This window comes from Ovis canadensis, chromosome 26 (genome assembly GCF_042477335.2).
Source record: "Ovis canadensis isolate MfBH-ARS-UI-01 breed Bighorn chromosome 26, ARS-UI_OviCan_v2, whole genome shotgun sequence".
NCBI lineage: Eukaryota > Metazoa > Chordata > Mammalia > Artiodactyla > Bovidae > Ovis > Ovis canadensis.
The window spans coordinates 24121644-24134097 of record NC_091270.1 but is presented as its reverse complement, the minus strand read 5'-3'; the positions used below and the strand labels follow the sequence as shown (position 1 = coordinate 24134097).

Here is a 12454-nt window from a genome sequence, read left to right as displayed (position 1 = left end):
TGTCTGTCATCTTCTTGTTGTAAAGAAAGAATGCTTGCTACCACGGATGGGCAGTCTGGTGACTTCGATAAAATCAATTTTCTAAGTCAAATAATGGAACTTCTAACATCAAATAGCAGTAATTTTCAGTTTTTTGCTTGTCTACACTTTGAGGTACAAAAGCATGTAATAAAACTTTTAAGGTATTTAAAACAAAAAGAACAAAAAGTAAATTAGTCTAAAATTTAACAACAGTCCGAAGTTTAAATCTGAAAATAAGAGGTGCAGTGCATGTTTCAAATCTTTGTAAATTTAAAAATTTTGTTAACGTCTTTTGTTTTTCCTTGCTGTCTCTTAGTTTTGTCTCGTGATTTCTATGACCTCAAGGCCTGCCCCTTCGTGCTCTGTGGAGTTACTCCAACTATGACTATAAGCTCCAGTCAGTCCTGGGATTCGGGTGTAGGATATGGGCACCTATAAAGTGTAAGGGTTAGACTTCTCTATTTTGTATTCAAAGTATTAGTGGGGTTCTAAAATATATATTTTGGAGAAATTACAATGCATATGTAACCCTGGTATCAACTCTAAAAATCTTCTCTGTTTAAATTCTCTTTCAAACATATGCAAAGAGACTATAAATTGTCATAATACACTCACTGGTTTAATTTAGACCACTCAGAAGCTGAGAAACAAGCCCTGAACTTAAACCCATAGTAATAAAAGTGAAAGTGTTCCTTAAGAATTTCTGCATTTAGAATTGAAAAGAAAACAAACCACCCAACTTGAATGTACTCTGTGGTGGTAAATTCTCTGTGTCACCTTGACTGGCCTCAAGGATGCCCAGATGCTGGTAAAACATTACTTCTGGGCCTATTGTGCTGGTGTGTCTGGAAGAGACCAGCATTTGATTCAGGAGACCCTCACCTATGCGGGTGGTACTATCCCATCCCTTGAAGGCCCAGGTGGAACACAAAGGTAGGGGAACGGCAAATTCTCTCTCTCCTTCAGCTGGGATACCCAATTTCTCCTGCCTCTGACCTCAGAGCTTCTGGCTTTCAGACCTTCAGATTTAGACTGAATTACACCACTGGACTGTCTCATTCTCCAGCTTTCAGACAAGAAACTGTGGGACTTCTCAGCGCCCACAGCCTCATGAGACAATTCCTCTAATAAATCTCCTCTTATATCTACCTATTTATATGGATGCTATTGACTCTGCTTCTCTGGGGAACCCTGATACACATGCATTGGAAGTTTGCATTACTGTGCTTATCTGTGTTTTGGTTACTCATATAATCCCCACACAAGAGTTTCTCTAAACACTCCGAAAAGATAATTTATTTATCTTTACTGAATACTTTCTCTGCACATATATTCACTTTTTGTGTGTTTAAATTAGCAATTGCAGCTCCCAAAAGAAGGTTCCATCTAGGGATAAATGGTTAGCTTTTCCAATCAGAAATCACAGAACAAAGTAAATTTAATTTTAAGGAAAAAGAAAACTATTTTATTTCAAGCTCACTGTATTTGACAGCTAACATACACTAATATATAGCATAACTCTATTCTCAGTAATTAATATATCCTAGGGCTGTTTGCTTAAGCTAAAATTCTCTTTAGAGCATCACTAAGTGAAACATTGTAATAAGTTATAAGAAAAGTCGGCTCCTTTGAAGACGCTAAAACATAATAAAGATTAAGTCCATAGTTCCATATCCTTATAAAACAGGAAGGAAGGGTGCAGGGCACAACCTTTGAAAGAATGACACAGCCTGAGGACCTGACATGAACTGATTGGAACCAAACAGATCCACGTTGACTCCCACTAGAACCTGAGCCTCAGCCTTCTCTCCTAACACATCAGCACACTAAATGACACAGCCATGGTCTCCAGGACAGTTCCAAGGCCAAAAAGTGGGCTGTGGCCCAGTCCCGGGAAACCCCCACCACTTCCCCAAAAGAGCTGGGCGACTCCTCCACACATCAGCCTAGGAAATGACCGATCCCTATAAAAACTGACCACCTCGTACCCTGGGGTCGCTCTCGCCTCCTCAGATGGTCCACACTCTGTCTCATAGTGTGTTTCTAAATAAAAATCCACTTCTTACCTATCGCTCTTTCTCTCACTGATTTTTTTCTGCAGTGAGACATCAAGCGCTTGAGCCTCACTAAGTCCTAAGACCAGGTGTGTGATCTCAGTGAAAAGACGGTGGGTTCAAGTTCAAATCTGAGGTGCATGGTTTCAGTAACGCAACAGAAATTACCGAAAATGCTGAAATGTTAAGTCTAATTTTTCAAGGTCTCTTTCTCTCCGAGTATAAAACCTTAAGGCAGCATTTTCAGATCCTTCCCTTGAGAACATTTGGTATTGAGGGAGAGGCAAGTCTGCTGTCTCACATACCTGCGGACAGAATGATTCTGGAAATCAGGCTAATTATCGCCTTTGCTGTTTGAGCCTTTATGGAGCACCTGACTGTTCCTCTCAGAGAGATGAGGGAAGCCAGGCAGCTATACTGCAGGTTGCCCCTGTACACAAATAATCTGCAGAATGACCGAAAAGCTTCATTCTCTTTAACTGCTTTGTTTCACACAAAGACAGTAAAATGACCGAATGATTCTCTGTTTGGTTTTATTTTGGCAAATGCTGTCATTGAAAGTATAGAACCAATCAATGACACCTCTGGTGGAAATTTATTTCTGAGGAATGTCCCCGAGGAGTGATTTCTGAGGAATAATATGCAGCCTTCAATTGACTTTATCACAGCTGGATATGGAGTGAAAAGCCCGGCTGGAATTTAACCACCCAGAACCAGGAGCCAGATGGCTCATCGGTACCTCAACCCCGCAGCTGGGCCCTGATGTGCACAGCTGGTCTTCATGTTGGAATGACAGCGTTTAAATGGTAGCATTATGTAACACAGAACAATGTGTTTGGGTGGCTCAGGTCTTGGAAATGAGATGGCACAGTTGCTCTTGGAAGTAAACACACTGCCTCGGTGGCCGATTCCCACATTCGTCCTATTTGTGCTGATGGTCTTGGCTGTGGATAAGAGTTACTGCCACCTGGAACCTGCCCAGTGCCATTTGCATCATGCTTTATCTGCCGTCATAACTCTCCTGGGCACACACCATGATAGATTTTCTTTCCCATAAAAATAAGTGCAACATAGTTTCCATTTTGAAGCTGGAGACTTTTAAGATTTTGCGATAATTAATAGATATTGCATTCTGCCAAGATGGTAGCATTCAGAAGTACTCAGGAGAAAGCAGCTATTATAGAAATTCTTCGACAGTTTGGGGATGTTATTCTTCATTTCCCAATACAGTCACAAATACCACCCGATCAAAAAACATAACAAAATTTATACAAAAATTCAGCACTTAAAAAAAAAAAAACTATGAAAGGCAACTCTCAAAGAAAATATATTTGGATACATTTCAGGTTCGAATGAAAAATTTGACATACTTCAAACAGGAGATGGATGAACAAATGTACAGGGTTTTGACTAATAAAATATATAGTGGAGAGTTTTCTATTTTCACGCTTTTTACAGAGGTTCCCTATGCTGCTGCTCAGACTTTGATGAATGTGCACATCACCCCCAAGGACTCAAAGAAAACTCACCCTTAATATATGTCCAAAGTCATCATGGATATAAGGGGAAAAACATTATGTTTAGTACTGAGGAGACCTAGATATAGCATCTCGCTGCTACTCTTGGTAACAATGACTTTGGTTGTGTCAATGACCTGCTAAAAACTCCCATCCCTCCACGTGCACAGTGGGAGCCACAGATGATGTGCATGGGACTATGTCTGTAAATCACTGTGAAAAATGGAAGGCGGAAGGCGACGTGACCAACGCAGCTGTATCTCCCCAGGGGATTCCACCCTCAGGAGGCCTTTCCTGAGCCAGGGTTATGAGTAAACTGCAAGACAGAATACAGGAGGGACAAACCGAGGTCTGATGAGCACTTTCAGAAAAAACCAAGGTCGAGTCGGAGGACAGCACTTCACCACCAAGCAGATGGTCTTCATCCCACGAGACCCAGAACCAGCCAGCTTCCCTGGGTCAGGAACACAGAGCGCAGGGCAGGGTGGTGAGTCCGTCCCTGTGGGGAGCTTCGGCTTCAGACGTCACGGTGAGTCCGCTCAGTGTCATCTTCCCTGACTTATCACACAGAGCCCAGACTGGAAAGGCCAAGGGCTCACTACCAGCCTGAACTGGAGAAGGAGTCGAACGAAACAGGAGAGAGCCTGGGCCTGCCTTTCCGAGCGACTCCCCTCTTTGAGAAAAGGCGCTACAGTCAGCAGGCGAGTCCTGCAGTGACTCGCCGGAGGAAGCACCTCCCTCAAGCCTGGTGAGCGCTCCAGTGAGCACCCGCTGAGGCCACTGCAAGAAACACAGTCTCTGCCCTCCTAAGACGCAGAAACCTGTCAGAGCAGGACACTACTGAAATCATCGCCAAGCTCACTCCATTCCCAAAGCCGAAAATTTACTCTTTGTCCCATGTCTCGTCCTGGGTTGTGTCTACTCACGTCCCGAGTTGTCTCCTTCACCTGGGCCTCTTACACCCCGCGTCCTAGCCATCAGGGAGTCTACAGGCCTTTCCTTTAAAACCCAGCTGGAGGGGCTCTGTGACGGCGGCCCTCGGCCGGGAGCTGAGGTGCTCGGCGGCGGCCGGGAGTGAGCGATGACCCGGCTTCTGGGCGTGGGGCACAGAGTGGCTTTGGCCACTGTGAGCTGCAATAGCCCGAGCTGCCGCAGCCTTGCCATGTTCTATGCCGTGAGGAGGGGCCGCAAGACCGGGGTCTTCCGGACGTGAGATGAATGCAGAGCGCAGGGGCACCGGTTTCCTGCAGCCAGATTTAAGAAGTGTGCCACAGAGGAGGAAGCCTGGGCCTCTGTCAGCAGGGCTGCAAGCCCCAGTCATTCAGAAGGGCAAAAAACTAAACACGTAGAAGAACCACAAGTGAAAGCAAGCAAGCGACTCCGTGAGCCCTTGGATGAGGGTGAAAATGCAGAGCTGTGTGCAAAGCACGTGAGACAGAGCACAGAGCCACCACCTCCAGTTAGCAAAGACACCTCTTCTTACATGGGGGACTCTGTGGTTGTCTACACTGACGGCTGCTGCTCCAGTAACGGGCGCAAGAGGGCTCGCGCAGGAATCAGCGTGTACTGGAGACCAGGCCATCCCTTAAATGTAGGAATTAGACTTCCTGGGCAACAAACAAACCAAAGGGCGGAGATTCATGCAGCCTGCAAAGCCATCGAGCAAGCTAAGGCTCAGGACATCACTAAGCTGGTTCTTTACACGGACAGCATGTTTACCATCAATGGCATCACCACCTGGGTGAAGGGCTGGAAGCAGAATGGCTGGAGGACCAGCACCCGGAGGAGGTGACCAATAAGGAGGACTTTGCGGAGCTGGAGCGGCTGGCGCGGGGCATGGACATTCAGTGGATGCATGCTCCTGGCCATTCGGGATTTAGAGGCAACGAAGAGGGGGACAGACTAGCGAGAGAAGGTGCGAAGCAGCCCGCAGGCTGAGCAGTTGGCAGGATGGAGGCAGGACTCTCAGGTGGACCAGTGCCTTCGCGGGGTTGGAGGAAGGTGCGCCCCCCACCCCTACCCAGGACCCATGCTTAGCCGGGGGGACGTGGCTGCACCCGCTGGGCACAAGGCGGGGCGCCTGGCCCTGGCAGTCCCGGCTGCATGCCCACCAGATAGCAGCAGTCACCGGCGTCTGAAGACTGCGGTTGTAAATGAATGCTGTAAAAGTGTCTGGTTATTTTTGTTAAAAGCACCTTGAAAATTAAAAACTTTTAACATTAAAAAAAAAAAAACCCAGCTAGAATCTTGCCATCTCTCGTCACCGGCACCAGAAGCATCCACGGCAGGCAGCCCCCTCCTGCCGCCTCACCTTCCTCCCGGGCTCCCACTGCTCCCTAATATACTACCTATTTCAGAGGTTTAGATCAGCTCCATCAGGTAGGAATTTCTCTGATTTGGTCACCGCTGTATCTATACCACATAAAAATATCCCTGACACGTAATGAGCAACCAATAAACTACTTTTGAAAAGAAGAAAGGGAAGAAGGAGAGGAGAGGACCAGGAGAGAAGACGGGAGGGCAGGAAGAAGGTGGAGGAGGAAGGGCTAGAGAGAGAGGAGGTAAGGGATGAAGAAAAGCAAAATGGCTCCTGCGGTTTTTAAGGCAAAGTCCAGCCCACAGGGCAAGACTCCTCCTCCTCAATTTGAGGACAGACTCTGAAGCCTAGGACACAGCAGTCCTCATAGGTGAAGAGGGCTGTTGCTGTTTATCACAGCCACCTCGCTCTCCGGCTCTCTATTCCCCGGGCTACTGACTCTTCATTAAACACACATACACACACACACCATTCAGTCTGGATGTTGCCACTATGAGCAAAACCAACAAACTTCCCACCAACCAAGTACAGGATGATTATCACTTTTTACATTATAAGTCAGGTCACTTAAAATGATACTGGAGAAAAGCAAAGACGGTGATTATTTAGGATTCGGCAACATCAGGCAACTTGATGTCAAATGGGGATCTGCCTTCCTGCTCCACCATCTGTTCTGTTCAATTACTGCCCACCTTTATGAATACTTGAAATAATGAAACTTCTAAAATCCCTCACCAGTTTCTAGTCACCATTTCACACTCACTATAATCTTGGCAGGCCATTTTTATGACTCCCAGAGAAGATCAAGATTATCAGGTACAAAGTCCCCTGTTTTCCTTTAATCTCTTATTCTCAAAAATAATCATCTTATCATCTTTCTATTGCAGAGGGAGAATGGCCCTGTTCCTTTCAACCTGAGCACCAAGGTCATCATTCTGATTTTGAATCAGGTTCTTCTGATCCCTGAGATCTAAATAACAGGGGCTCAGACTCCAAATTTATACTCTGATGAAGTCCAAAAATCTTTCAAAAAGACTTCAGAAACTTACAAAAGTCTTGAGTTCTCAAGGTCCCCTCAGTATCTGACCTCTTTCTGTATATGTTCTTCCTATTATGTATTACACTGACACAAAAGTGACATCCAGACTCTTCCTTAAAAAGAAGGAAAGAAAAAGAAAATGTTGTGAGTATGGAATGAAGGTTTTTACTGAAAAGGCCAAGTGACACCATTCTGACCAACGAGAATGAAGTGGTTTCTGCTGGGTGCATCTGAGAATGCTTTTGCCTTCCTGATACAAAGGCAAAGACAGTGTGGCTAATACCAGATCCTTCTTCCACCCCATTGTTTGAATGCAGATGCAATATGTGGAGCAACAGTAGCTCTCTTGTGACTATAAGACAAGTAAAGTGAAAGTGAAGTCGTCTCAGTTGTGTCCGACTCTGCGACCCCATGGACTGTAGCTCGCCAGACTCCTCTGCCCATGGGATTTTCCAGGCAAGAGTACTAGAGTGGGTTGCCATTACCTTTTCCAGAGGATCTTTCCCACCCAAAAATCGAACCCAGGTCTCCCACATTATAAGCAGACGCTTTACCATTTTCCAGCTACTGAGCCAAGGCCAGCACCTTTTTACTTCTTGTTTTGTGCAACAAAGTAAATTCCTTTTCGCTTTAAAACTTCACTGAGTTTTCTGTTATTTGATACTGAGAGCACTTAATGCCAATACAAAATTTCAAAATCACAGTCATCATAATCCTAAACCTGTGAAATTCAAACAGTTTAAATATGTGTGACCTAAATGTTTACTGTTAAGGCTGCCTGGTAATTAGGGCACCTAAACTACTGAATGCCATCAGGGCCTTGGGATGTAATTAAAATTATCCAGTTCACAGCTCCCTAAGATGGTGTGGAAAGAGATGAGAAAATGATAAAGATGGTAGATGGGTAGAAAAGCCCCTTCCTCAGAATGAGAACTCATTTCCTCTAGCCACCTGACTCTCTGAATCTGCCCTGAATTTGGAGAGCTGCCTAAACTCCAAATCTGTCCTGACTCTTCAGAAACCCATTAATAATAGACACTGCCCACCCACCTGAGCCATGTAAGGGCCCTGAATTCCTGGTGTTGACCTTCACCCATGAGCTAGCATGATACTATTTTAATTGCTACAGTCTATCATATAAGTTCAGTGTACTAACTGACAGGCTAATTCTGAAAAATGATTTATATACAAATACCTATTAGGTTGAGCTTCCCTGATAGCTCAGTTGGTAAAGAATCCGCCTGCAATGCAGGAGACCCCAGTTTGATTCCTGGGTCAGGAAGATCCACTGGGAAAGGGATAGGCTACCCACTCCAGTATTCTTGGGTTTCCCTGGTGGCTCAGCTGGTAAAGAATCCACTTGCAATGTGGGAGACCTGGGTTCGATCCCTGGCTTGGGAAGACCCCCTGGAGATGGCAATGGCTAGCGACTCCAGTATTCCAGCCTGGAGAATTCCATGGACTGTATAGTCCATGGGGTTGCAAAGAGTTGGACACGACTGAGTGACTTTCACTCTCACCTATTAGGTTGGCCAAAAAGTTTGTTTGGGGTTCTTGCATGTAGAAAAACCCTGAACAAACTTCCTGGCCAAATCTACACTATGTAAAAGACAGTTGAAAGCAGTAAACCTCTGTCAGACATAAATGAATGTCATACTTCCAGGAAAAGCATGTTGAATGAATGGTTAAGGGTTTTCTAGGGTGCTCAAAATATTCTGTTTGTTGACATGGGTGGTGATTACATGAGTGTTCATTTTATGCAAAATTCTTTGTATCTTTTTGCTTTACGTCCTTTTCTATATTTGCATTATATTTCACAATCAAAAAGACTAAAAGAATATTAGTGACATGCAAAGAGGCTAAAGATATCTTTAAAAGGCATGTATCTTAAAAGGCAGATATCTTTACACACCAGCGCATGTACTGTCAAGATTTTTCACCAAACAGATGTGTACCAAAATATGAATGCCTTATCTTCAATAAGGGCTAGAGTACTGGTAACTGACAGACTGTTGACCACATATGTGTTTCTAAGAAATGAACACTAAGTCACGTATATAATAACCCTTCCTTTTCAAAGTTTATATGAACCATAGGGAAAGAACAGACTATTTGGATACATTTGTTCATATTAGAATATTTTTCTCCTTAAATCATGATCATTGGATGAGCATTATTTTAAATGGTGAGCATAATCCTGTGAATCACTGATTTTTTTCTTATGATTTTGCTTTTATTGTTAAACTTCTTCATTAAAACCAATTGTGACACCAGTTAGTGGTGCCAGGTGATGTTTAAACTGACAGGAAGATACCACGAAGTTTGCTCTGCTGTGCCCTCCTTTATTACTGTAAAGAATCACGTTCATGAAGACATCACAACAGGGTAAACAAGTGTCATAAAAGTAGATTCCACTACGTAAAGTCGTCTACTATATCCTTATTATAATTTTATTGTAGCACATTCCCATAACTTACCTTGAAGTCACTTAATCAGGCCATCTTCTACTACACAATCTTGGTCCTGTAAGTCACCAAGATGATTTTTAAAGGTTAAAAAGTTAAAAAAAAAAAAGTTCGGGATTTTAATCTCCTATGATTTGACAAATGGGTTCAAGGGCGTGAACCAGAAAAAATATTTCAGAAAGGAAGAATTCTTTGGTTTCTCATTTAGAGAATAATAAGATAACACATTTCTATATAATGACTCTAATTACATCTAGAATATTCAATCAGGTAGAACCATCAGGTGTCCCAGGATGAGTGTAAAATTGGACAGAAATGAGAAACGCGGTACCACAATGTCGTAACATTAGCCGCCATCACTACTTACTGTCTGCAAAACTGACAAGAGCATATGCCAATCAAATAAATAACCTATATTTAGATAACCCTGGTAGTAGTTCAGCAGGGAGCTTTTGAAAAAAGAAATTATTATTTCAATGCCAAGTCACGCTTACAGCTTTGAACGAGTAGCAAAACACGAGCATGTTTCTCAAATGGATTTCACAGCATCAGTGCAAAAGCCGGAGGGGATGGCTTAGTTTTTTAAGCCTCAGATTTGAAATACCCAGACTCCCTGCAACTACAGCGTTAAATCCTCTGTGGAACCACAGCTTCAAATGCTATCAGGAGAGACTCAACTCGTCATCCTTCGGAGACTGATAAATTGAAAGCCGTAAAGTTTAGAGCCAAAGAGGGGCGCCTACAGCCACCTGTGCCCCCTCCTCACCCAACACAGGAAGGCTCTATTGGTAACATCGTTTAAGCTTCCATGGGGAAGGCTGGAGGGTGCTGCTTTTCAGACATTCCGGAAATCTCACAATCCTGCCACGGACCATCTTTTTAAGAATTTAAACCAAATTTTAGAGAATGGAAAACATTCTTTTTAATTCTCGTTTAAGACAGTCAAGAAAATCAAAGTGCTTACTTTACAGAATGCCTTCTAGGTATCCAGCCAACTCTTTATTAGTCCTATAGAAAATTCTGAATGGCAAAATTTCTTTTTGCTGATTTCTGGGCTGCCTCCTCGCTGACATCAATTGCTTGGCAAATGCCAATTAAACAACTGAATTCTCGTAGTACTTTACCATTCTCTCACATCTCCTAACTTATTCCCCAAACTTTCTAAGATAAAAAATAACACTCTTTTTCCTCCATCTTACAGATGAAAAGTGTGCCAAGGGAAGATTATATGAATTAATCATGCCGATAGGTTGTCGCCTTATGTTTTAAAAGGGGCTTCCCTGGTTACTCCGCGGTAAAGAATCTGCCTGTCAATGCAGGAATGAGGATTCAATTCCTGGGTCTGAAAGATTCCCCTGGAGGAAGAAAATGGCAAACCACTCCAGTATTCTTGCCTGAGAAATCCTATAGACAGAGGAGCCTGGTGGGCTACAGTCCATAGGGGTTGTAAGAGTCAGACACAACTGATCAACTAAACGTTTTAAAATCTGGAACTTGAGAACTCTCCCACAGTATTGCTAGTCACAAGTAAGTTCCATTTAGAAAAATAAGCTTTTGACCAAAGAAAACTGTGTAATGCACTCTAAATTTAAATAAAAACAACATATAACTGTCTTGACTTATCATAGTATTACACAGGGAGATGTGGGTTTGAGTCCTGGGTCAGGAAGATTCCCTAGAGGAGGAAATGGCAACTCACTCTAGTAATCTTGACTGAAGAATTCCATGGACAGAGGAGCCTGGTGGGCTACAGTCCATGGGGTTGCAAAGAGCTGGACATGACTGAAGCAATTGAGCATGCACAACAAAGTTCTGTTCTTTTAGACAGAAGAACCAGAGATAGCTATAGAGGGCAATGCGCAGAGAGACCAGTTTTTTCATGTACTGTATCATACATACAGCTTCTTATTTTCCTGAAGGCTTGGCCTGGCCCCCAAGGGTGTATCAAGAACACGAAGGCTCAGTGCAGGTGCTAACAAAAATTAATTGAAAAGACAGTGCACGTTTTCCTTGCTTTCTCAACCTGTTTCGCCTCTTCTAAATTTCAGCTGGCATTAATTTATCCTGATTACCCGAGCACAAATGACTCATTCCTCCTCCAAAAACCCTGAACAGAAATTTGTAACACTTCTCTTCAATTACATCTAACTTTTTAATAGCATTTCTTTATCTTAGGATAATTCTTCCAGGCTATCTTAGGCTGTTTAAACTATACTTAACTTCATAGCAGTGAGAGCCTTGAAGTTTCTGTAAACCTTACAACTGCTACTAAGTTAATATTTTAAAAGTCTGGACAGATTTGTAGACACTCCTCTGTATCATCTGGTGATGTGGCTTCCCTTCCCAATCAGGCAGGCATTCCAGCCCCTGAAGGTTCATGCTCTGCCATCTCCCCAGACAACTGAGCTAAATAAAACGAGCCATGCATATGGTTGAAAACAAGAGGACAGCCCTCAAAATGGAATCATTTAGCTCCACATCATCAAACTAAGACTTACAAGAATAGTTTTGGTTCTTCCAGAAATGGAAAGGTAAGCCAGTCAATCAGGAACCATCTGATCAGTACTAGTTAGATAATCTGCTCACGAAGCCCTCTGTCCTCCCCTAAAGCAGGGGTCTCCAAGCTGTGAGTCGCTGACTGGTATCTCCTGCCAGATCAGTGGTGGCATTAGATTAGAAATAAACTGCACAGTAAATATAATGCGCTTGACTCATCCCGAAACCCCACCCCCAGTCCGTGGAAAGATTGTCTTGCACAAAAACGGTCCCTGTTGCCCTAAAGGAAAGTAATCTTCAACCAACCAATCTGCCTTTTTTTTGGGGGGGGGGGGCGGACGGTGATGCTGGTGTAACCACCTTGTTTGCATTCCCTTCCTCCTGTCAAAATCTTTCATTTTGTACAGCTCCTTCAAGCTGCTACTTTCTACATTGGCTACTACATGATTCAAATTGATTTCTGCTCAAATAAATAAATATGACTCAGTTTATCCTTTAACAGTGCCAGCATCAGAAGAGAGAGTGAAATAAACCCCACCCCACCC

General features: G+C 43.5%; 1 pseudogene; it reads left to right on the top strand.

Moving 5' to 3' along the window:
• The first annotated feature begins 4673 nt into the window (after positions 1–4673).
• Positions 4674–5530, top strand: LOC138431159 (ribonuclease H1 pseudogene; annotated as a pseudogene).
• The last annotated feature ends 6924 nt before the right edge of the window (positions 5531–12454 follow it).